General features: G+C 36.0%; 1 long non-coding RNA gene across 2 annotated transcripts; it reads right to left on the bottom strand.

The window, feature by feature from the left end:
- Positions 1-41: 41 nt before the first annotated feature.
- LOC140616506 (uncharacterized) lies at positions 42-26,697 on the bottom strand. 2 transcript variants are annotated; one of them, XR_012016978.1, is made up of 4 exons: positions 26,444-26,697; positions 23,941-24,029; positions 10,337-10,427; positions 42-2,091 (listed from the first exon to the last, which is right to left on the bottom strand). It is a non-coding gene; the product is annotated as an uncharacterized lncRNA (long non-coding RNA). The 2 variants fall into 2 exon arrangements; XR_012016979.1 differs by lacking the exon at positions 26,444-26,697 and adding an exon at positions 24,573-24,709.
- Between the last annotated feature and the right edge of the window lie 1,060 nt (positions 26,698-27,757).

Below are 27,757 nucleotides of genomic sequence, written 5' to 3'. Positions count from 1 at the left end.
TGCTCAAAAAGTCTTGATAAAAATAAAATGTCCATCCTTGATTTTATAATCAAAAACAAATGCACTAAATGTAAATAGAATACAGTACTTTTTTTCCCCAAAATTTAACAACATCTCTTAGACAACAGTCAACATTCTCTTAAGCTTTAACAAGAGACAACATCAATAAAATCAGATACGAGATAAGAATGCCCACAGTCACTACTACTTAAATTTCTCTTAGAAGTTTCAGATCAGTAATTCTCTAGATGTGTTCTATGAACCAGGGGTATCAGCATCTCCTGAGAACTTGTTAGAAATGCAAATAACTGAGAGGGTGGGTACAGGGAGCACTTTGTGTGCTAAGAAGCCCTGCAGGTGATTTTAATGCATGTTTGAATTTCTTTTTATGGTGATTCTTTCTTTTTCCCTTTGAGAGAGAGCATGCACATATGCCCATGAAAGAGAGAGAAGAAAGAGATAGAGGGAGAGGGCAGGAGTGGAGAGGTGGAAGAGGAGGGAGAGAGACTAACAGACACTATGCTGAGCATGGAGCTTGACTCCAGGCTGGATCCCAGGATGCCGAAATCATGACCTGAGCCAAAATCAAGAGTTGGTCACTTAACTGCCTGAGCCACCAGGCACCCCTCTAGTGTGTATTTGAAGTTAGTTCTAGATAATAGTTCAGAGAAGGGGCAGGCAAAGTCTATGCAGGCATGTGGTCTATATCACAACTATTCAACTCTGTAAATGTAGCATTAAACAGACATATAATTTTTAAACAAATGGGTGTGGCCATATTCCAATAAAACATTTTAAAAAACAGGTTGAAGACTGCATTTGGTCCTTTGGCAACCTTTTTTAGAGTCTAAAATTTAGACAATAACAGAAGACGAGAAATCTAAAAGGAAATATACTCATCAGAGGAGAGAAGTAAAAATATTACTTCCAGATGATATGTTAGAATAATTTGAACCCTTGGAGATTAAATGGAAACACAGATAGATAAGAGGAATCAATAAGATATCCAGAAACAAAATGCATTTAAATAAATGAGCCTATTTTTAGATTAACTATGATAACATAATATACTGTTTTTAATAGCAATAAAAACATCTAAGAATATAATGTCCAAATGTCTGTACATTTCATAAGAATCCAAAGGAGACCTGAAATAGTGACAATCAATGTTTCAGAGGCTGCACCCAACTACCAGCTCTTGCCCATAACAGTCATTACCCCCTGACAAACCAGACATTTTAGCTATTTACTGGTTTATTTTCAGTATCTCCCAACAAGACCATAAGGTTTGTGATTGCTAGGATTTTTATCTGCGTTTTTTACTGTTGGAGAGAAAGGTCTGAGAGCAGTGCCTGGCACATAGTAGGAATTCAATCAATATCCGTTGGCTCATTGAAGACATGTATGCTCATTGTTCTCCAGTTAATTGCTAGAGCTAATGCGATTTCCATTTGAAAATGATTTGAGACTTAACAAAATAAACTTCAAATCCACCTAAATGGGTGAAAACAGCCGAAGGTATTGGGGGAAGAAAAGCAGAGGACAATCTGGCTTTGCTGATATTAAACTGTACTAACTGTAATTATCAAAATATTGACAAATTAGAGATCTAGTCAATGTGCTCTGGATTTAGTATGAAAAAAGATGGCATGACAAATCAAAGAGAAAACAAGTATTCAATCTATAGTATTAATAAGTGAGTAAGCAAGATTATCATATCAGTTAAAAAGTAGGCAAAGGACTTGAAAATATTGAAAGAGAAATCTCCATGTGGTGGCATCATAGTATGGTTAAGAACATGGACTTTTATTTTGGATCAAACTCAGATTCCTTTGTTTATGAGCAGTGGGACCTTTCTGAGCTCCTAAGAAATCCCGGTTTCTAGTAATATTCTGGTGCATTCACTTCATCTGCAAAAGCAACTGGCACAACCACTCCCTGCCGGTGCAGCTCTCGAAGAATATCTAATATTGAGTCTAATTCTGCGCGGAACTTGTCCAATTCACGATTCTTCAACTGTGAAAGTCTTTTCCATTTCTCAATTTCTTTGTTTTGCTCGGTTTCTACTACTTGGTGTGTCTGCTGTATTATCTGGAAAAAAAAATCACATTGCTGTTACAGTTCATAGTGGGGGAATATTTAACAACCTCAAAGAGCTTAAGTGGGACAAAGCTGACAGCAGTAGAGAGGAGGGAGTGGTGGTGGGAAGCCTTACCTAATGGGCTTCATTGTGTCCGTCAACAGGCTTGTGGATGAAGAGGGTAAGAAGTGGGAATTCTAACTCTGATAGGGAGGTTAGGGAGCTTTAATCTTTTTGTCTTTTTTCTTTTACTCAAAACTTAAAAAAATATAGCATTTAAAGCATCAGAAATTTCTAGTAAAAAAAAAAAAAGTTATTTAACTCCTAAAAGCCCCTTAAACCTTCTCTGCACAATAAGATTTATACTTACATCATAAATTATTTTGGTGAGTTGATAAAATTATATACAAAAAAACTTAGCATCATATTTATCTTATAATAAGAGCTTAGTAGATGTTGATTTTTGTTATATCAAAATTGCACACATACAAAAATATCTGAATGTCCAAAAAAAAAAAATTGACTGATTTAACTATGACACTTCCAAGGAGATCACTATGCCACAATTAGACTCATATATTTGAATGATATTTAAGAACATCCAAAAAAACAGGCAAATGTTAGAGTAAAACAACATGAAAATTATATAAAGAAGATGGTACAGATTTTATTAAGAAAGAAGGAGAAACAGAAATGGATACATGAAGAGATGCACTGAAATAAATACTGGATGAAAACTATACCAAATGATTAACAGAAGCCCTCCCTGAGTGGTGGGCTTTTTTTTCTTTTCTTTTTTTTTTTTTTTTTTTTTTTTTACTTATTTATTCATGATAGACATAGAGAGAGAGAGAGAGAAAGGCAGAGACACAGAAGGAGGGAGAAGCAGGCTCCATGCTGGGAGCCTGACGTGGGACCTGATCCCGGGACTCCAGGATCACGCCCTGGGCCAAAGGCAGGCGCTAAACCGCTGAGCCACTCAGGGATCCCCCTGAGTGGTAGGCTTATGAATGATTTCCTGATATGAATATGTGTTCCACTTTTAGTAACAGAATACATAAAATAAGATAAAAGAATTCTTTCTTAATTCTCATTTTTAAGGTCTTACTTAAATTCTGGTTAGTTAATACACAGTGTAATATTAGTTTTAGATGTTCTTAAGGAAGTATAATAATGACTTTTGGATAAGTGTATCTGAAATATGTCTATTTCAATGATCGTTAAATTCTTACAAAATGTCATGTTGAAATTTTAAGGAAATAAGACTAACACAGAATTTCTTCCCTTGAGATTTGCATCCATAGTGTCTAAAACTCTCCTGTTTTCATATTTGTTTTCTCTTCAAAAATATCCAGAGAGAAGACAGAGTTCCAATCTGGTATTTTTGGAGGATGAGTAGAGGGGAAAGATAATTCTAAAGGTCATGGGGAAAAGGCAAAACTGGCACTCTTAATATGTCCTTGGAGAATCAACCTCACAACCTAAATTGGTTTCTTAGGAGACTGGTATCAAATTGTTTAATAAGAAGATCCACGTTTCCAGGATTCTATTCTCTTCTCGTCTAAAAATACCTTGGAACGTGATAGTCTTGAAACCCCTTTGAGACTTGGCTTTCCTGAATGGCATTTCAAAATAAATTCAGTTGCTTTGTTGTAGAAGATTTGGTTAGCCTTTTGTTTCACACATTATTTTGGACGCTGACAACGAATCCAGAAATTCAAAACATAAGCAAATAATTCAAAATTATCCTTGAAAAGCTACAAATGAGGCAGTGTTTGTAGAGAAAGGGATATTGGACTGGAATTCAACAAAGTTGTATTTCTGGATTTTTCAGCAGTGTCTGCGGAAGTTCATTTTGATTCTTTGGGGTTCAGTTCTCTGATCTGCAAAATGAAGAGGCTGGATGTGATGTTTTTGAAGTTCCTTTCAAATTTAAAAAGAAGCCTGTGAAATGTTATGAATTAAATGGCCTTCATATTCCTAGAATATATGAATTCAGTGACCATTGAAGTACGTTAAAATCAGTACATTTCAACTATCTTTCAGTGAGGGGAGATAAAATCAAAATATTAAGTTCAACCCTGAAATTCTGATTATAGAGCACTTTATTAGTGCAGCAATTATCAAAGCAAATTGTTGAGTCCCAGAAAAATCAAACAGCACTGAGTTATCTTAGCAAAGTGCCATTGACCAGAATGGCTATATATATCTGAGGAAGGAGGGCTCATTCCTCAAGGAAGGCCAGTTTCAGTCTTTGGTATTATCTGGATAATAATTTCAATGTCTTTTCTTCAATGTCTCTGTCTCTCTCTCACCTACATCTAATGAAGTTAAACCCTTTTTTTTTTAATCTTTTTGGACCTGCTCAAATATTGATAAAAATCTTTAATAAAATCTACTTGGAAATTGAAGTGGTTGATTCTGGCGTCCTAAGATATCCAAATACTAAAATCTCTGATAAGGCTCTGCTGACAACATCCCAGACAAAATACAATGTCTGGGAAGCCTAAATGTAAAAGACAATGGGTATCCATATATTGTTATAATACTTGTGATGCTATCCTTAAACACATTGCATAATAATTATGTTTGCATGACAGCAGCTCCCTTTGGATTGTGAGCTCCGTTGGTGCAAGTAGCGTGTCTCAGTATAAATCCCCAGGGCTCTGGATATGGTGGATGCTCAGTGCATGTCTGAACAATTAATGCCAAATGAATGGAGATCCGAGAATACATCCTGGATTTAAAGCCTCTTGATTTGAGGTTTGGGGGTTTGTTTCTTTTTATTTAAATAAATTATCCTCCCCCAGTGCTTTGACTTGAAAAGTAAAGCCAGATGATTATAATATCACATAATTTTTGATGATGAAATAACATTTGTGAAGTGTTTTTTTTTTATTAAAGATCAATTCAAATAGGTTATTATTATAATTACCAGTATGGTGTAATATTAAAAGTGAAAGAAGGCCTCAAACTTAGCAAAGCAGTATGGAAATCCATTGAAAGATTCAAAGCCTTTTATTCTTCCTTAAAGACAGGACTGGAACACAAATGCTGTTGTGACAACAGTGGAGTGACAGGGATATACACAAATTACTCACATCAGGTTTTCTCAGAGCTGGATAGAGGAAAGGATAAGCAGAGTAGGATAGGGAAAGGGGACAAGAAGTCACACAAGGAAGGGTAAATGTTCAGGTTTCCACAAACCCATCCTCAGAATGTCAAAGCCCTGAATCCTTTGTTCAGGGGAGTTTTCAAACAACTTTCTAAATGTTCCAGTTTTTAAAATAAAATAATTTGCAAGTTCCTCCTTATTATAGAATAAAAATGGCAACAAACTTAGCAGCAGGATGATGTCCTGAAGACACAGAATATATGACGACACAATCTGGCTGATTGCAACCTTGACTCCAACAATGAGTAGCTGAGGGACCCAGGACAAGTTATGCCTCTGGACCTGTTTCCTCAGCCGGAAAACTGGCATGGCCTTGCTGAGTGTCCAGTTGTGATTTTACGTCAGTTTTCTACCCATCACCCTCACTTTAGTTGAGTAGAACTACCTGAGCTGTATAGTGCTGTTAGCCACACAGGACCATACAAACAAAACTCTAAGCACATGCAAGGAAATAATGGAAACCTCTTAGATTGAGGTAGGTGCAGTGTGGTACCCGGCCTCAGAAGCGCTGGCTCCTTGCAGGATGCCAGTGTGCACCACATTCAGAGGGATGAGCTCTTTCTTATGCTCAGTTTGGAAGAAGGTAACTTAGGCACAGAGAAGTTAATATCCTTTTATCATGAAAACATTCTTTCCTTCTAATAGCATACAGTTACTGGTGACTCTCTACCCCACAGACGGAGGTATATGTGTGTGAGTCCCTAGAGAGAGAGGAAGAATTAATGTGCTCACGGGTGTTGTTATAACTGTTGGCAAAACATATAAGAAGAGAGTTTGGCTTGTTGAATTTGCAAAATCTCTTATTTTATTAATAAAGTTTTTATTTCCTTTGAACCCACATTGTAATGCTTGTTCATAGTACTCCTGCAAATAGCTACTATAAATATATCATAACACTACTAACAGGAAGTTAAGGGAAAAGCTTAATTGAAAAAAGCGTCTGAAAAGACATTGGTAATATTAAAAGCATAAAGTACAGGAACTAAGTAGTCTCTTTAAGCAATTCATTATGAAACCATATGTGTCCCTATTAGGCTAAATGTTCTGAGTAATATGTTAGATAGGCCTACGATCAACTATCTTTGTATCAGATATAGGACAAATTGGAACTCACTAGTCTTTTACCAGCTGTGCGATGAAGTTATGGGTCTATAAGAAATTTCAATATTGAGCATCTCCTACTGTTTTCCCATGAATGTGAGTTCCAACCACACGACCTCTTTCCACACTTTGCACTTCGTTCTACTTTGGACTTTTGTGGATGCAACCATTGACAATGCCCTGCCCACAGATTTTGACTTGGCCCTCTCACTTCACATGTTGCCTCTTTAGGGAGGCTTCCCATAATTTAGTGGTTCTCTTTTTAACCAGAAATTCTGTTTTATTTTTGCAATATGAGCTTATTGCATCCTCAATGCCTAGAACAGTACCTGGCACTTAGAAAGCATCATGCGTTGAATAAATGAATGAATGAATGAATGAATGAATGAATGAATGACTGGTTAAGTTCTCCTATTTTAACTTCATAGTGTGGATTGTCTCAAAACCAATATGTGACATAGATGTTCACCGCCCATATTTTAAAATAGTTACTTTGGAATTCTGCGTTTCACCTCATAAAAACAAAAGCAAAAAAACACTCCTGGGGAAAAGGCAAGAAATAATATAATTAATAGTGGAGAGCTTTCTCCTGCTCCAAATATTCCAGGGTAGATTGGCCATCATTTATGCCTTGACAGCTCTCTAATTGGTGGGATAAAGGAAGCAAGACAAGATAGGCCAGGGGAGGATGTGGGTGAAACGACCCAGCTAGCTCAGGGAGGCTCTCCCAAGCTCAGCCTGCTGCCCTACTGTATAAAGAAAGTGGGAGTTTTATAATATTTTTTAACACAATTGGCAGCCAAAGCAGGCACCTGGAATCTCATTATATTTTGCCTCATATTCTGGCCTTAGTATCATCAATCAAGCTGCCCTAATGTTTTCTTAAAGTAAGAGAATAAAAGGAAATTATGGAAATATAAATACTTCCCCCAGCTACTTAAAAATTCTTGCATGTAAAAGGGATATTGTGAGAAGTAAAACATAAAAAAGAGACCAGAACTGAACCATTTTGTGAGATGATTTTAGGGAAAAATGTTTGTCCCCCTCTTGGTATCCTACACATTCAGTGGAGGGAAGAATAGTACTATAATCTACATTTGCCTATATGCAAAATAATGATATATATGTTAATATACATTAAATATTTACTCCCTCATTCCCTCAGTGTATGTGTATGTATATTGAGTTTTTAGTACATACCAGTTCTGTGCTAGTGAGTGAGAATACAGTAGTGAACAAAATGGCTGAGGGCTCTGCTTTTGTAGGAATTATTATTTTGTATTTGAGGAAAGCAAGAACAAATCAATAAATGAACAATCCCATCACAGGTTGTGTTAAGCATTATGGGGAAAATAAAGTACTATGAAAGGTCTAATGGAGATAATGGGAGGATGATGGTATGCTCTAACTTATGAGATCAGGAAAGATCGAGCACCCCCATGGTCTCTAGAAAATTCTGGAAATAGAACATTATTGTCCTTGACTAAATTTAATCCCTTTCTTCCTGATCATATCTAACACATAGGATATTTTCCTTTTGGAAATTATACAAACTCTGGAAGATTTCACAGGGAGAATGTTACTCTCTTCTTTCCATTTTACTCCTCCTGTTTTGACACATTGTGAAGGCCTGTGGACTGAGCTTCCTGCATGGCTCAGCTTCATTTGCTCTATTCAGTTCTCAGCTGTTCTCAGCTATTCTCTGTATTCCAAGGACTCTGGTTCATTATCTGTCCCTTGCTCTTAAAGAAGAATCTAGTTCCTTCCTATTATCCCATTTTAGGTGTGTTCACGGCCAAACTCTTTCCTTTCTCCTCTTCGGCTTGGTTTGTTCGTGGACCATATTCCATGGTATCAGTTAGCTTGGATGCATTTCCCATATGCTGTTCCCAGAGGTCAGTTGTATAGAATGCGGATGTGTGTGTATGTGAGGTAACTCAGACACACATTTCTTTCTACCCATTTCCCATTGCACTTAAGATTTGCTTAACAGTCCAATGACTTTAAATAGCATGCAGTGATAGGGTGCTGCTCCCTCACCAGGAACAGCCAGCACTTTTTATGATGAGGATATGATTTATTCTGTAGCACCAATACCTCAAACTCAGATTTCCCTTTAATTCCTTTTGCTCCATGTCTACATGAAATGGATCGCCAGATTAGGAATGTTCCGCAACAAGTTGGAAGGAGCAGATAAAGCTGTAGTAATGCTAAATTTTAATTAGATCTTAGACAAAGATATCCCTAGTATCTAAATAGAATGCCAGGTAAATGAAAGAAGTAAACCAGGCAGGCAAATGTGCAATTGCAATTAGTGGATATATTTAAACTCGATCTTAGTAATTATCTGTTAAGAATAGGAGTCAATAGCTCTTCCAGTGACCTTGAACAAATTGTATAGTTCTTTTAAAGTTTTCCCAGTCCATAAACAAGGGTTAATACCCTTTTCTATTTGCTGACCTCAAATAACAATGTCTCAGTATAAATTATGTGTTATGAGATCTGTTTGTAAAAAAAAATCCTGCATTAATAGAAAACATCATTACTTTGTTGAAAATTAATGTCTTGGTACTTACATAGTACCTCAAAGAGTTACAGATTTATACTCCGTTTTCTTCCACACAGAGCAACTGAATTTCTGCTTATTTTCCCTCACAGATATTAGCTTTTATGTTTCCATAGTTTGTTTTTTTTTTTCTTTCCTGGCCATATTTCTAACCTCTTTAGATAATTTTATTTTATCTTTTCACCCTCACTTGTGAATTTAAAACCATCCAATTTAGCATTATTACGGAATTTAATTTAACATATTTTTTCAGACGCTTAATAAGGATGTTAAACAAAAACAAAATACATTCTATTTAGATACTAGGGATATCTTTGTCTAAGATCTAATTAAAATTTAGCATTACTACAGCTTTATCTGCTCCTTCCAATTTGTTGCAGAACATTCCTAATCTGGAGATCCATTTCATGTAGACATGGAGCAAAAGGAATTAAAGGGAAATCTGAGTTTGAGGTATTGGTGCTACAGAAAAAATATGATCTTGCAAGGTGTTACTATAATGACATCAGAGTCAACCCTCTTTTTGAGACAACTGGCCATGGAAGAGAGTAGATGTGGCAGTCTGCCACAAAAGGTGCAAATGAGAGGAAGAGTACTCTACGAATATTGGGAAAACATTAGATAGGACATTCTTGCTATTATATCCCAAGTAAAGACCAAAGAATTTAGTCAGAATATCAGAAGAAATAGGGTGAGCAAATATATATATATTTTTAATTCCTTGAGGTCAGCATTAGGAGTGTGACTATCGATTGAACACTCTCAGAGCTCCTTCCCCCTTGGAATTGCTAGACATTTAAAAGTTAATCATTATCATACCTACTATGGACTGAAGAACTAATGGACACTGTGCTTGGCACTGGAGTATCTAAAAAGCTTCTACAACATATACCCTGATTTTAGGGAGTCCACATCCTGTTAGAGACACAGAAGTCTAATGTACTTTAAACCAAAATAAGTGTCAATGGAGCCATGCAGCAGAGAGGAGAGAATGAACTGGGTGGTATGGAAGAAATTCAAAGAAGAAATTACATTTGAATTGAGTTTGTCAATAAGAATTTGAGCAATGGAGAATGGGAAGAAGCTAGTCAAAGGGATCCGTGTGTGAAAGGATATTTGGAGTGAGGCACTTTCTACAGCTGGGGAATTGGCTAGTGTGGTGGGAACAAAAGATACCAGTAGTGAGGACAAGTGCAAATGGCAGAGAGAGAAAACTAAAAACAGAAGATTAAATTGTGAAGGGCTTGAAGTTTACTCTCTAGGCAATTGGATAGAGTTGGAGGCATTCTCGAATTTCAAGTTGCGAATTAACATGATCCACTCTATAGCGATGTTGATCAGCAGACTGATGCCTGAGGAAATTTCAATCCAGTTTCAATATTCATGTCTTTCAAGCCATTCCAATTGGACTTACCTCCTTCAGTTGTAGAAAGCAGGTATACCAGCAGAAATTCCACAAAATACAGATGGATATGTGAGTTTTGTTATTGATTTCGCCTCCGTCCCTGAGAACAAGTTTATTGTCATTAAATACAGGTCACTATTCTGTAAAATGAGATCATGTAAAATATATATATGGTAAAAATAGGAGTGGCTAAAATGTTCAAGACAGCATCTACTTTTTCAAATTTTCTAGTTATGTTATAACTAACAAGACTTTTTAAAAGACTTGTTACTTAAAACGTGTAATTATATATTTATATTTACCTAATATATTTGCCCAGATTTCTAGTGATTTTAGAAATCACTGTCTTTGTTAGAATTTTAAGCTTTCCTATTTAGAAAACCATTTCTAACTCATTTCAAGACACTTTCCTGCCTTCATAAATATAATTAACATGATAATTAACAAGAAGACACACAATTTTGCAGTTAATTACAGTTAAAACCTGAGAAACAATTCCCTTTTTTGTATTAGCAAACATTTGAATACAGATGGCATAAAAAAAGAGTTATGTTCACCTCAAGAAATTATTAAAAAGCTTTAAAACTTTTTGTTAACTTAAAATGTGAGAATGACTTGCTTGGTTATTCCTGAATAGAAAGTAAAAAAGTTAATAAGGCTTTACACTAATAGACTGAGCTCAACACCATCAATATATTAAATTCGAGAGGTATGTTTGTTCAATGAATGAATGGATCTTTAGTTAAACCACTTGTAATGTAAATTGATTAAATATATGACCATTATCCATTTTACTGACAGCTGTTCACCATTCCCCTAAGGCTTACAACTTGCTGTTGTCAATTTTTATTGAGCATTCACAAAGATATGGGCACTGAACACACCCAGTGCATTAAGTCTCCCTGTCTCATAGAGGTTTACTTTCTGGTAGGACATCACCTGTATTAAGCATGTCGCAGCAAGATAGAAAGCAGTCCCACTAATATGTTCCTTCAACCCATATTCTTTGTGCGTCCAGCACTATACTAGGTGCTTGATATCTACCAAAGGCCAGATAAATAAGGTCAAAGTGTTCTCTGCCTTTGTGGAATTTGTAGTCTATCATGTTCTATCAGGCAAGGAAGGCATTAAACAGGTCATTACAAATGTCATAACTGCTAAGAAAATTAGAAAAATAAAAGTGCAGTGGAATTCCATAGCTCCAGTCCTAAGTTAACTTGGGAAGTAAAGTCTCATTACTTGTGGTTTCTTTAGGTTTGCCCTATATTCATATTTTTTTTTAGGTTTCATGTACAGATACATGCATTCCTTTGTTCATTTCACAAAGTTAATCAGTTTTACAGTTAAGTCCTATCACTGGGAAACCTTGGAATGCTATTGCAAGCAATTTGGAAATATTTCACGTATGTTAGGGCCATTGGATGGGACAGATTCAAGTGAGCAGCTTACATACTTGTGCCCTCCAGAAAACTTTATAATTATGACTTATAAATTTCCAGCTTTGAAATGCAGTAATGGTTACAATGTTGGGGGATGGGAATCTTGTTCGAGAATATCAGAGCTTGTTAAATAAATAAATAAATAAATAAATAAATAAATAAATAAATAAAATAGAATAGAATATCAGAGCTTGTAAAATTAAAAGTGAAATTTTAGACCTTGCAAGGTGGCATCAGATTCTTCAGCAAATATTCTAAACTGTTTTTATTTATTTTATTATTTATTCATGAGAGGCACAGAGAGAGAGGCAGAGACACAGGCAGAGGGAGAAACAGGCTCCATGCAGGGAGCCTGAAGTGGGACTTGATTCAGGGATCACACCCTGGGCTGAAGGCAGTGCTAAACCGCTGAGCCACCCGGGCTGCCCCTAAACTTTTTAAAATTGGCATTGCTGTTAATATAATCATGAAATAAGGAGTGATGTGGCATTTTTTTTATTGAAAAGCTATAATCAAGAAATCATAGGGAAGCCTTATTTCTAAAAGAAGAGAGATAAAAAGAATCTGAACAATCTTTTTTTTTTTTTTATCACATTTTCCAAGTGTAATTTGTGTTGACTTCTCCACACCAAAATTTTATACAGTATTTTGGCAATCAAACCATGTTAGAAATGAAATGCATGGTGTTCCATTACGTTCACAGAGATCTAAGGAACAAAGTTCATGAGGCTCTTTTATCAATCAGAATTTTAATCACCATTGTTACTCCCAGAGGATATGATATGAAAGGTGACTTTTCTGTCCATACAAAAATAGTAATAAACAAGTGAAAGTGACATTATTATTTCTTATCTGCTAAGCTTCAATAATATTCATCTGTCTTATGCCATTTCCCAACCACATTATCGGTTCCCCCTTCCTTGGGCATTTCTGATACTTAACAATGGTTTAATTATAGTTACTCAAAATAATATGGAGAACAAAATGATTATACACTATACAGGATATTTAATTTCCCAGTGTTGGCCACAAAACAAGTTTCATCTAAATGCCTCTCTTAATGATGACTACAAGTCTAGTCCCAGATCTATCTATACTAATGGATGACAGTGTTGTCTGTTATCTTGGCACTTTCCTTTGATTTAATCTGTGAGATAAAACATGACCAAGAAGATAACAGTCATGAGGAATGTATAGGATCCCGGGACCTTCCCCACTTCCTCAAGTACATACAAGTCTCTTGTTTCTCTTTCCTATTGTGATCCATGACTAATTTATAGCAGCTGAAAGCTGACCTCAAAGAAAAAAACTTCCCTTCTCTATCCTTTGATCACTGTGACAGCTACAAACTAAAACACTTTGCACATCTCTCAGTCTGCATCCAGGGAAAGGCTGTCAGTCAGTAACCTTTACTGAGCCCCAGTATGTGTGCAGAGAGAGCACTGCTTTGGCAGCTCTGGGATATTACAAAGGTCCTGAAGTTCCTGCAGAAGCCCTGACTATCGGGGGCTCTTAGAGTAAAAGACAGTAATCAATTCCAAGATGAATCTGTAACTACATAAAGGAGACCTATTCCTGCTGGAAATTTTCCGGTGAACTTCACTCTTCTGCCTCTGAGCTTGCACCGGGGTGCTGATGGGATTGCTCATGACATCATTTTATAATTCAGCTGCTGGTTCAGTCCTGCCTAGAGAAGTGAATAATTCTAGGGAAGCAATAATGAAAGCAGCTCCTTTTGGAATAAAAAAGCATCACTATAGGATCTGGGTGGCTCAGTGGTTGAGTGTCTGCCTTTGGCTCAGGTTGTGATCCTGAGGTCCTGGGATTGAGTCCCACATTGGGCTCCTCGTGGGAAGCCTGCTTCTCCCTTCTGCCTAGGTCTTTGCCTCTCTGTGTCTCTCATAGGTAGATAAATAAAATCCTTTAAAAAATGTATCACCATATACTCAAGAGAAATACTACAATATTCTTTTGATACGGACAACTACGTTTCAGTTAAAAACATATTTAGGGCTTTTTCTTCTTTTAGCAGCCAACTTTATTATATAATTTGGGGAACTTTATAGGAGAAACACACATTATTTGTTTTATGGCATTCCCACATGGGATGAGATAGACATGGGTTAAGGGGGGATCATGACTAAGGAACATGGATAGGATTTCTTTTTGAGGTGATGAAAATGTTCTAAAATTGATGGTACTCAGACAACTATGGCTATGCTAAGATGGTGCCATTTAAATGGGTGAATTGTATTATGTGTGAATTATATCCGAATAAGGTTTGTAAAAAATAATTCCCTGTCTATATCCGCGGGCTTCGTGTCAAACAATAGCCCCGACCAGCATTCTTACTCTTCTCTTGATTGATCGCTGATCAGTTGACTCTACAAAATTCAGTTAACTTCTATCCCCTAGCTAACAGAAAGCAGGGGGGAAAAAAGGCTTTGAAAGCTAAGCTTTTAAGAGTCTGAATCAAATATTACCTAACACACATGCTTTAATGAGATACAACCTTTTAAATTACCCAGCTGCATTCAATTATCCAAAATGCAGACAAAACATGTAGTTGTTGCCATCATTCTCAGCCTTGGAGGAGTATCTCTTTGTTATGCGTTAGCTCTGGTCTATGCAGGAGGGCTATTGGTTCCTTTCTCCTTCATCTCTCCTCAAAATAGTTGTCAAACAGGTTATGCTGCTAGGCAAGTGTGAGGCTTGGCGAGACTGACTGAGTTCTTTTCAAAGAGCCACTGTTCCACAGAGCCTTTTTCTTTTAGTCCATTATAGGTAGATAAAAGATACTTTAAAATGTATTCTATTATTTCTAAGTAAGTCATAGAAAATGTATGTGTTTTATGATTTGCTTGCTTTCATCCCTTCCCAAATGACAAAAAAAAAAAAAATATTAGGTTGTAAAAGAGGTATATGTAAAACCATAACAAAGCAAAAACAAGCCAAACAACTTGAAATTATATAATGATTCTAGAAAAAGAAAGGATCAGAGTAGGGAAAAATGAAAAGGCACAAAGTACATACAGCTACTTGGCTACCGCAATTCGAGTTTCTAAAATTCATCCAGATTATACTTTAAGCGCTCAGTAAAGAAAATTGGTGATCCAAAGGGTATCCCAAACCAGGCCTTCATGTTTGGGACTAGTACCCCTCAGGTCATGGTAGCCTAGCCTTTCATGCTTAGGACTCACCTTTGTCTGAAACCAGAAGGGATTTTTTTTTTTAAGACTTTATTTATTTATTCATGAGAGACACAGAGAGAGGGAGAGAGGCAGAGAAACAGGAGAGGAAGAAGCAGGCTCCATGCCGGGAGCCCGACGTGGGACTCGATCCCAGGTCTCCAGGATCACACCCTGGGCTGAAGGCGGCGCTAAACCGCTGAGCCACCCATGCCCACCAGGAGGGATTATATGTGTGTTTGTATGTGTGCATCTAATTAAGGTATAATTTATATATAACTTTATATTAATTTCGGGTGTACGACATAATGATTCTGTATCTGTATATATTATAAAGTGCACACCATAATATCTACTTAGTACCCAGCACCACACATAGTTACAAAATTTTTTCTGATGTCTTTTTTTTTTTTTAAAGATTTTATTTATTCATTCATGAGAGACACAGAGAGAGAGGCAAAGACACAGGCAAAGACACAGGCAAAGACATAGGCAGGCTGTAGGAAGCCTGAGGCAGAACTCGATTTCAGGACCCTGGGATCATGACCTGAGCCAAAGGCAGACATCTGCTCAACCACCGAGCCACCCAGGTTCTCCTTCTTGTGAACTCTTAAGATGTACTCTCTCAGCAACTTGTAATGAAATCCAGTATAATTAACTGTAGTCAGCAGGGATTGCTAAGAATTTTTAAAACATCATTCATCATTTATTTCCTGGCAATTGATCATGTATTGGCTTATTATTGATAACTGCCAGAATGATCAAATCTCCTCATTCCTTTTCTAACCCATCTTTTTCCTCATCTCCTCCTCATGTGTTCATCTAGCACCTTTATGAAGAATACAAATCCTCACCTCCAGTGGGGTTCTTCTACTCAAGTGTTGAGAACTCAAAATGCCAATCAGGCCCTTCTTTTTAGATTCCTTAAAAGTATCATGTCCACAACTGAACTCTCTGTACATGTCCAGCGCCAAAAGAATCCCCCACCCTAACTGCAGTGTTTTGTCAGAGGCTATTACCATGTTCTCAATTTCCTGAGCTATAAATGACAGTGTCATTTTGAATCATGATCTTACTTCATTTCCTGTATCCATCCAATCACTAAGGCTTATTGATTTTTCCTTTAAGTTGTTGCATATTCACATAATCCTTTATATTTACACTGCCATTTTCAAAGTACAAGACCTTAATACACTTTTTCCTGGATTACTCTGAGTCTCCTGGATGACTTCCCCCTCCCCTCCAATTGTAGAGTGGGACTCTTTGAATTAACAACAGGCATAACTCTCACATGGTCTCCCTTAATCATTACTTATCCATATTAGTCCTGGGTTCAAAAGCCTTGCTTGCTCACACTGTTTGTGATCATTTGTCTGACACCTCTGTATGTCTGCAAATCAAAAATTTTATGTGGAGATCAATTTAAAAACCTCAATTTCTCTGTATAATCTCCTCTGGCTAATTAAAATTTCTACAAACTTCCATTCCTCTGAATTACTACAGAGCATGGAGTTTACATAGCCTCAATTATCAATTAATTGTATAAGGCTTTGTTTTGTCAGTATTTTTTTCTTGAGTGCTGGTTTAAGTTCTTGGGCATAGGGATTAAGTCCTTTGTGGTTTAATGATAGTGATAATGGTGGTTTAATGATGATAACACTGATTTCCACAAGTCACTCACAGTAATATGGCACTGCTCCGTTGGAACATAAGCTGATCACTCCTGAAAGGAAAGAAAGACGGAGTCGAGGCTGGGGAGAGGATGGGTGTAGAAAGGTTAAGGAAAAATGTCTTCCAAGGACAGGACAAGACCCAAATTTTAAAGATAAGCTGTACAGCAAATGCATGGTTACAAGAGGGACTGAAGAGCAGAAAAGGGGCTTCTAGAAAGTGGGTTCTATCCAAATTTAAAGTCAAAGAAGCTTCTTCCAGTCAATTTGACAGATTCTAGAAGTGGAACGGAGGCTGGAGAAAAGGGAATAGTAGTAATTACACAAGGGAGATGAAGATTTGCAACTGTTAGACTGAAGTTTGGGATTTTGGCTTAGTAGACATGGGAGTAAGATCCAGTACTAGAAGTATAGTTAATCAGGAAAACTACGCTGGTCCTGAGGTAAAACTAAGTATTACAGCCTGGTGGAGGGACTAAACTCTTCCTATGAAAAAGACAGTTTTTATGGAAGAGAAGAGATTTTCTGTATACATTCCTGGGTTCTTTCTTCCACCTTCCTCTTGGTCAAAGAATGAAATAAGAAAGTCTGATGGTGGTTGTTAGCCCATTGGCCCATGTTTTTCAACTGAGAGCTCATCTAAAGAAAATCCATAAATATCAATAAACTGGTAACTTTTTCTCTTTCTTTTTCCTTCTGGGGCAATACCAGATGGTTTCCTCAGCAAGTAATCAACACTAACATCACCAGTAATGACACAGACAGACATCAAGGACCTCTTGATATGATACCACTGAGAATCATTCCTATGGTATTGTGGGGTTAGGGGTCAGGGATAAAATGCATAGCCTGAATCTAATCATGAAGAAACATCAGAGCAATTCAAATTGAGGTACACTCTACAAAATAGCTGGCCTGTTCTCTTATCAAGAGAACAGGCCAAGGCAATAGGGCCTTGGCAATAGGGCAATATCAAGGCAATAGGGCAGCCTGGGTGGCTCCGCGGTTTAGCACCGCCTTCAGCCCAGGGCATGATCCTGGAGCCTCGGGATCAAGTCCTACGTCATGCTCCCTGCGTGGGGCCTGCTTCTCCCTCTGCCTGTGTCTCTGCCTCTCTCTCTCTCTCTCTGTCTCTCATGAATAAATAAGTAAAATCTTTTAAAAAATAAATACATAAATAAAAATAAATAAAAAATAAAAAATATATCAAGGCAATAAAAGACAAAGAAAGTCTGAGAATAATTCCAGTTGTAAAGAAACTAAAGAAATTTGACCAGTAAATGCAATGTATGACACAGGAAATTTTGTGAGGAAGGATATTATGTAAGAGTGTAGATCTTAAAAATTCACATCACAAAAAAACCCAAAAAACAACAAAACACAACTTACCAATGTATGGTGACAGATACTCACTAGAATTATCATGGTGATCATTTCACAGTATATACACATATCAAACACTACATTGTAGCTTTGAAACTAAGGTAATGTTCTATGTCAATTATACCTCAATTTAAAAAATAAAAATTAAGGAGACAATTGGCAGAACTGAGCATAGACTGCAGATTAGATGACAGTATAGAAGCAATGCTTAATTTTCTGTTTTTGATAACGATACTGTGGCTATGCAGGAGCAGGCCCTGTTCAAAGGACATCCTCACAGGCATGTTATGACCTAAATGATTGGTGTCTGCAGTTTACTCCCCAATAATTCTGAAATATAGATATGTAATGGATCAGGAAGATGAGAGAAGTAGAGAGATAAAGAAACACTGTAAAATAATTGATGTCAAGTGTCAAACAATCGTAAACTTAGGTAAAGAGCATATTGTGAGCTCTTATATGATTCCTGCACTTTTTCTGCGTTTGAAATCACATAAAAAAAGTTACTAACATGTTGAATAGAACAGTGAATAGATGACTTTTAATGAAGAGATGAGAAGGTTGTTCTATTTTGTTGTTTGTTTTCTAAGAGTCGAGGAGTTTAGGAGCAAAGAAATAGAAGGACTGCTTTTAACATCTCGCAAAGGGACAATTAAATGCCATATACCAGTTATTTTTCAGTATGAAATATTAGATCCAACAATTTTTCTGTGTGAGCAACTCCTTATCCATTTTAATAGATTAACATCAAAAATTCTTTTTGTTTTGATCAAATTCGTACTTGAAATTCTTTCAGGACTCCACCATGAAACAAATTTAGTAAACAAGTGTCATAAGGAAGACTTCCCAGCCTAACATCTACTCTCAAGATCTAGGTTATTGGAGACTAAATTATTCATTCCCTCATTTCAGTTTTAAAAGAAGAATGAGAAACATTTATAGCACTGACTCATTTACTTAATTCAGCAATCAGTTTTCATTGGCAACTGACATTGTCACCTTTTTTTGGCCCATTGATGCCATCAGCAATAAAGTAGGAAAACAGAAATACATATAGGTCATATTATTTTATACATAGGTAGTACTTTCTAATTGCTTACTATTTAATTTCTTTTCTTATGAAATTTGTTTTAAGATTTTATTTATTTATTCATGATTGACACAGAGAGAGAGGCAAAGACATAGGCAGAGGGAGAAGCACACTTCCCATGGGAAGTCTGATGCAGAATTCAATCCCAGGACCCAGGGATCACACGCTGAGCCAAAGGCAGATGCCCAACCACTGAGTCATCCAGGCATCCCTGTTTATTTATTTATTTTAAAGATTTTATTTATTTGAGAGAGAGAGAGTGCGTGTGCGAGCATGAGTGGGGGGAGGGACAGAGGGAGAGGGACAAGCTGTCTCCCCACTGACCAGGGAGCCCAAGAAGGAGATTTGATTCCAGGACCCCAAAATATGACCTGAGCCAAAGGCAGACCCTTAACCAACTGAGCCACCCAGGTGCCCCTCCTCAGGAAATTTTAAAATAGGTTCCCTCCCTCCTCACCCCCCTACTCCCCATTATATCCAGTTAAATGTCTTAAAAATGGTGGTGTACTGCTCCTTAATGAAAAATTTATATCATAAAAAAATACAACCTCCAAAATCTCTAGTGAAGACACAAAAGTTTACATTTTATTATTTCCACTTTCTTTTAAGAAAATTTACCTTCTTTTACTTGAGTCAGAATACTGCATGAGAATAACTAAAAGCCAGAACAAAAATTACCCACTGTTCCATCACTAACAAAATCAATGTCTTTACTCATTGTGCCCCATGAAATTGTCCACATGCAATTTCTGTTTTTATATCATGTAGCAATACTCTAGATATACTGCTATTCTGTGTATAATTCTATGGGTACATTGCTATTTTGCCACAGTATTGCTTTTTATGGCTCCTTTCTGTTCTTTCCTCCTTCATTCTTTATCCTTCCACTCAGGGCACCCAGTAGTAACAGATTGACATATACTCCCTCACATCTTCTTGCATAGTTAACAGCATATACAAATATACACGATCAAAGACTTCTCTCATTAATTAGAATTGGTACATGCTCAGTAAATGGAGAACATATAACTGACGTAAGTATAACTTCAATATTTCATTAATTTAATCATATACTTTTAAACACATTATATATGATTTAAGAGTATGGAGCTGGCTGATTTTAAATTTTTTGCATAAATCAGACCCCAACTTCCAGTTTGATTTTCTCTAAAGTGGATCAAGCTTTTGAAGATAATTGCTAAGCAATTTGGTGTGTAATTTTTCTATATTTTTATAATTTTCTTCTCTACTCTTTTCACAGTGGTCTTGCCCACACCTGAATTCTCAATATATATTTTCAATAGCTTTCTTTTACAGAGTCTTTTCAAAATTTTTAACTTTGCCTTCTTTTTAATGACATATTTATTTAATTGCTTTTAAAGATTTTGTTTGTTTGTTTGAGAGTGAGCAAGAGAGAGAGAGATAACACAACGTGGGAGGGGCAGACTCCCTACTAGTCAGGGAGCCTGATGTGGGGCTGGATCCTAGGACCCAGGGAACATGACCTGAGCCAAAGGCAGGTACTTAACCAGACTGAGCCACCCAGGTGCTCCCTTTATGACATATTTATAAGCACTTTGTGTAACATTTTATCAAATGTCAAAATTGCAGTAGAAATAACATGTGGTACAAAGTTAAATGGAAGACCGTTGAAAGAACTGCTTTGTGTTTTTTTTTTTTGTCATTCACTTTATATAAACAAAATTATCCAATATATATTTATAAGCAATTTGATTTTCTTAATGACACATAATTACTATTTTTCCAGAACAATAGGCTTAGATCTAACTCATTCTTTTCAATAGCTGAGTAATATTTCATCAAACAGATGTGTTAAAAATCCAGTCAACTGCTCCTTATTGATAATTTAGATTATTTCCAGGTTTGACCACTTCAATGTTTTAATGGGGATCTTTTTACATAAATTCTTAGATACTGCTACATTTATTCCTATGGGATAAATTATTTAAGGTTTGTTCCTCTTGTCTTCCAATTTCTACTTTTAATATTCTTAAATTCCAAGAATAATTATACTATATTTTAAAACAAGACTGGGGCTTAAAATGGATCACCGTAATTCCTGTTTATACTTGGCAAGATTTTGACCAGTTTGAAAATTTCCACCAATCTGGGATCCACTGATAATTCTGAATCCAATAGGATTCAGAATACTATTATCCACTTGTTGGTTGAGTAGTTTCATAAGTAAATTTCTATAGCCCATGTACCTCTTGCAGGTGAAGAATGCTACTCTAGGACTGCTCTGATTTATTCCTGTGATTTCTCCTACTGCAAAATCTGTCACGGAGTCCAAAGTAAAACTTTGTCTCTATTGAGATGGTACAAGGAAATATGAAGAACTTAAACATGTAAAATGTTAGTACAATACATAAATCAAAGCGCATGATTTCTATTTCTTACAAATCAGAACGAGGGTATAAATAACATAAGAGCTAAGCCTGTTTTTAGTTTCCCATGATAATGTAAATTATTTTTGAATTTTATAGTTATTGCAGGCCAGTGGGCTATAGCATACCAGCATGTGATATATTCTCCTTAAACTGTGAGTAGCATTAACAAGCCGCTTTAAGGAGATTCAAGGCTCACGAATAGCCCAGGAAAGCTCAGGGCCGCCAGGTTACATGACTCTTCCCTGTAATGTCTGCAATCGTATACTGTATCTTCTAAATCAGCTGCTATGTGTGAACATGGAATGACATCCAGTTGCTCATTCTGCAAGATGCACTTTTATGTGTCTCAGCATAGAAGTGACCTGATATATTTACATAATAGTTGTTCTCTTGATTATCAATATCTTATTCTTGGAAGTTTTATAATAACCAGAAGAATGGAAGTGGGCTTTATTGTAAGTTTTCTTTAACCATTTTAGATATCCATAGTACATGTAAGCCAAAGATGCTGGAGACAATAGAAGCCTAGGGTTATACAAGCATATTTTGCAATATATCATTTATTACAAAAATAAGTATTTCCTTCCTGACTCTTCTAAATTAGAGTAATGCAGAAATTTTGTTTTTGTTTTTGTTTTTGTTTTGTTTTGTTTTTTAATGCAGAAATTTTTAAGGAAATTGCAAGATTCTGTTTAATGAAGTAGATCTAGACATTAACTATTCAGACCATGGATGCATATCTTGATGTTTGTTTTGCCTCCTGCCCTCACAAACCTGTTTTAAGCAAGAACAATGATAAAATCTGTCTTAAGGTTTTCATTAATGCTTGGCAGGTACCAATGAGCTACTGTGGGTTTATGTTAATCTTGTAATATATACATGCAAAGGCTCCACAGATAAAAACTAAATATGTAGGTGACAGTGTGCCCTTGTCTGCCACGTTATGCTAAAATTTTGATCATAAAGTTAACACAAACCCTGATCATAAAGTTAACACAAACCCTGCCACACCCCTGAGTCCTGGATTAACAGAAATAAATTTTTGTATCTATCTCCATTTGTCACACTATTTGCTAAGAGAGACTTGGTCATGTTTTTATGATTCAATATTTCCTGACTATTGTCTTTATGTTACTTTCTACTCAGGATTTCTGCCTAAACCACTGGAGGCCTAATCCTTGGTATAGTAAGGAAGCAGAGTAAAAAAGTAGATCTGTTGCTTGGAAAAAAAGTTTCTCCCTATTTGCCAAGTCGCTGATATGCTCTTAATGCTTAACAACAAGATATCAAGAGTGGAGGTGCTCAGATTTGTAGCCTTTGCAGATTTCCATGTTATCATTGCTCTCATTATGGATGATTTCCAGCCACCCATGTGATATCACTAAATGCAGATTTGGGAAGAGCTGTTAACCATCATTTCTTCCAAAACAATACAGATCCCTCCCAAGACACCTATTTAAAAACGTGTTAATCTCCATCACCTTGGCATATCTAACCAAGTGAAGTTGAGTAGGGGATGGAAGATAGAATTACAGAGGTGAAGAGAGAAGCTGTATTTCTGAATCACAGTTATAATTGAGAAAAAATTGACTATGGAAAATCAGAAAGGAAGCTACATTTCAGAACATTTGATGAAAAATATCAATCTGTTGTTCCTGGGAAGTCCAGGGTTAATTGGCAGAACCAATGGCTCCTAATTGGCACCCAATAATTTTTTTTGTTTTGGTCCATGATCAGGATTTGAAATAAGTTACCATGCATAACAATGCTAGTTATTTTAGATAAATCTGGAACTATTCATTATGATGTATTGTTCTTAAGTAATTAAGACATTTATGTTTCAGGTGATATAGTTTCTATAATCATGTATCTGTAGATTTATTCTATCCCTTGATCTTTCATGAGACTTTGTGGGAAGCCCCACAACCGTTTAGCAGCTCAGAGTTTACTTCCCAAAAAAAGATATTATATTACACTCTATTCTCTTTAGAAGATTATGACTAAATAATATAAACATCAAGAATGCTTGAGTTGTGTAAACACCAGTACCATCCCAAACTATAGAGTATTACTATCAAACAGAATTTTCTACACTGATAGAAATGTTCTATATCTACTCTGTCCAGTTAAACATTCAGTTTCTTAATTGAACTAGCCACTTTTCAAGTGCTCAATTGCCACTTAATTAAATTCAATTAAATCTAAATTTAAATAGCCACATGGAGCTAGAGGCTCCCATGTTGAAAGTGCCACTCTAAAAGACAAACCACCAATGTTTATATCTTCTTCATCAGCAAAATCAATAGTTGGCCAACAATTCTGTCACATGTAGTGACAAATATGGCATTTTGAAAAAAAAAAACTGTTCATGAATTTTAAAAACTTTTTTTCACTAATAGTGACAAAAATGGAAAGAAATTATATATGCTTACAAGAAACTTATCAGTTCATGATTTCAAAGCTTTTTGAAGAATCCGATTTTCTTTCACAACATGAATTTCAAACATGGATGAGGACTTAACTAGAAGAGACAATAAACATTAGAAATGAGTACAAGTATGGTGGTAAATAAATGAATATTTGAATGAAGTCTTACCTCTTCAAGATTCATAAAAATACCCAATATCACTGCTGATTTTTCCATCACTAATTTAAAAGTATATGTTGCTGACTTTATAAATATGTAGAATTACTTAACTCTTAGAAATGTATCTGGAAATCATCTTATAAAGCTGAAGTGAATATTTAGTTGAGAACCAATTTACCATAATATTCTAAAATTTAATTTCATTCCAAAAAAATGTCTGTAAGCCTGTGGTTATCCTAAATTTGGCAAAATAGCTTATCCAACTGTTTCCTAAAATACTTTTGGATTTGATTTAAAACAAAACAAAAATAAAGAAAACAGCCACGAAAATATCTGTAATTCAAAATGGTTAACTGAAGTTTTTATAACTATTTATTTTTTATTAGCTGATCTTCCATTATGCAGCATTGATCTCTTGGCAAAACTGTTTGAGCTATCCAAATCATATACCCAGGAAACAATATGCATTTTGTTTACCTGTTCTAGAAGAGCGTTGAAAAAAGCTCCCCTAGTCCTCCAATTAAAATGTGAAAGGCAGGCACAAAACAGTTTGGCTGGTTCACTCAGTGATAAGGAAACACAGGCTTAGTTTAATTCATTCTTCTAAAGTGCCAACTGACAAAGCTTACATTGAATTCGGTCCAGCCTCAAAAGTATAATTGATGTCAGCTCAAATTCTCAGCCAAAGACAAACACTGAATCTGTTGCTATTGGCTTTGTTTGGGTTTCAGGTGCGGGGCCCCTGCCATATGGTATCCTTGGGGCAGGGTTTTTGTTATGGCGTGTGTGTATGTATGTGTGTGTGCTTGTTAATATTGCAAACATCCTTCAGTTGCAAAGCAAACAGAGGAAAGGCAATCCACTCATCGCCTAGAACCAGTATAGACCACCAACTGCTGGGTACTATTAAAGTTACATAGAGCATTAGACAAAAAGAAGTTCTTGTCCAAGATATTACTTTACCAATGAATTCTTTATTTGCCCTTGACATCCTGTTTTCCTTGTACCAACAAATGGCTCTGCATTTATAATTAATGAATTGACACTGTATTATTAATATAAACTTCAAGATATTTTATAACAGAATAGTGATCTTTTTTTCAAGTTTTGTATCCTGAGTGTTCATTAAATCATCATTGACTATGACAGGACAGCACTTTTTTATATACATAAAAGATATTTTATTTGAAAGTGGCAAATCATTTGTATCGAATGAATGCTTTATATAAGAAACTATTGAATAATTAAAAACATAGACATCTCTAGCATGATCAATATACTTAGTCCTATATTCAACAGATTTGAAAAATTTAGAGTTTTCTTCCTTGTTGATATGATTACAACCCTAATGACTCAATCAAGTATCATCAGGTCCCTATCAAGTTTGGGCATTGAATGAGGCCTTATGGGGAAAAAAGACATAAAACAAAATCCCTACTCAAGAAGCAAAGGGTTTTCATGTTTAAAAAGAATACATATGAAACAACAATGGATATTATATGCAGAATATAAGCATTAAATAAAAGTTGCAGGGAATTAAGAGCCCAAAGATATAAACACATCCTGGGAGGTTCCATAAAGGAGATAGGACTTAATACAACTTTGAAGAATGAATAGATTTTATATAGAAGGACTAGGTTATAAAATATTATTACAAGTAAGAATCATTACATGGGAAAAAGGGGGGTTAGAAGAAACATATTGGGTTATTTGTAATTATAGATATCAGTATGACTAGTCTGAAGGAAAATAGGGAATGTTGTCAGGTAACTAAACTGGCTGGATTTGTTAGAAGCTTATTGTAAGGGGTTTGGACCTGATGCAGTAGGAAAGTGTTTTCAGGGAGGCATGGGATCATAAATCTATGCATATAAGGGCCTGGGATCTGTCTGGTCAGATCAGGAAAGTGGGGTTTCTTGGAAAGCCCCATGTTCGTCTGTCTGTTCTATATATGAGAAGACTTTGAAAGATTATGTTGAGTAAATTATGTTGTATTATTTAATTTTTAAAAAGTTTCCATAGACAATAGCAATCTTCAGCTCTTTTAATCAATCTACAGGATAAACTCAACTCCTGTAAATAAATGCAATACATTTATAGTACAATGATTTCATTTTTCTGACAGGGTCATCATTGTGAGTCTTAACAAGTTATTAACAGAGGACAAAAATTTGGAAATCCTGACTTTGTACCTACACTTTTGCTATAACTGATACTATAATTGCAATACAAATAAACAAATAACAAATAAATCAGCTGATCTTTTGGAGAAAACATAGTATAGAAAACTAGATGTTAAGTTGCTTCCACCCAGTATCTTAAAAGGACAAGTTTATCAAGATAATTACAGGTGAGAGAGTTTCTTCCTGTTATTACTGCACTCTCCAAGAATTCAAAGACTAATTAAAATGATTTTTTCACACGTGTTAGCTTCATTCAACACCCAGCTCCTGAGAGAGTCTTGGTTAGATTCACCTAAGTCATCTTGTTTTGAAAATTATGTTAAAAGTCAAGCTCCTTCTAAATACTATGACTTCATAATAGGTCCACCACTGAGCACTTCTCCAGCAGTTACCAAGATCTATGTTTTAAGTGTCCTAACTTATAAGTTGGAAAATTTCATTGCTTAGTACTCTAACTCAAAAGCACTGTTCAAGTGGGAGTTACAGACCAAGGATTTCAACCGATTTTTTAAAATGTTGCTCTATTAATATGGAACGGACGTCTCCAGTCTATTTGGTTAAATGCTGTTTTGAAAGGCCAAGGCTGGCCAATTTGTCCTGTTGGGTATTAAATTTGACCTTTGGATTGTTGCTCTCCCTCTCGCTAATCCTGCCTCTTAGATATACAGTTTAAAAGAAGCATGGTGACCATGCTGTTAATCATTAGAAAAGGGTTTGTTACAGATTTATGAATGCCTTGAATGCCTGGCGAGGTGTTTTTGGTATATGAATAATCATTATGAACACCTCATCTATAGCTTTTTCTTATTCTACATCCACCTTTTTAAAGCAGTTGTTCTCAACCCATTAGAGCCACCTGGGGAGTTTTGTTACAACTCAATGTCCAATCCCTCCCTCAGACTATTTGAACCAGAATCTCCAGCCTTCTCTGCCCATAAGTTGAATTGGAACAGTGTCACGTGCTTCCAATTTGCAGGGCAAGTTATGAAGTTGTGGTCCATCCCATATTTCTTCGAATCATCTTAACTCCCTTTTGAACCCTAGAGAGTAAAATAGAGGAAGAGTTAGCTTGGGAACGGGTTGTCACTGTACTTTCTGTTGCAAGTGATAGAAACCAAATAGAAACTAAACTAAGGAAAAGAAGAAATTTCCTGAGTCATGTAACTGAAATATCCTGCAAGTAAGGCTAGGTCAATGAGTGGATTAACGATGTCACAAGGGCTTGGTTTCTCTTCATCTCCTGGCTGTGTCTTCTGTTGTGCTGGCTTCATTCTCAGATCCCATATTTTGGACTCTTTTCAATTCCAGGCTAACATTATTGCAAGTATAAGTTAAATGTCAGAATAAGTCTCTTTAGACAGTGTATGTTTCAGCTCTAGCAGTCATTCTAGTTGGCTAATTTGGATTCTATACCCTTGAAACCTCTCTGAACCAATTGTGATACACAGGAATTTAGAGTTCTCAATTAGGCCTGTGTTT

This window comes from Canis lupus, chromosome 24, assembly GCF_048164855.1.
Source record: "Canis lupus baileyi chromosome 24, mCanLup2.hap1, whole genome shotgun sequence".
Taxonomy (NCBI): Eukaryota; Metazoa; Chordata; class Mammalia; order Carnivora; family Canidae; genus Canis; species Canis lupus.
This window is presented reverse-complemented; position numbering and strand designations above follow the sequence as displayed.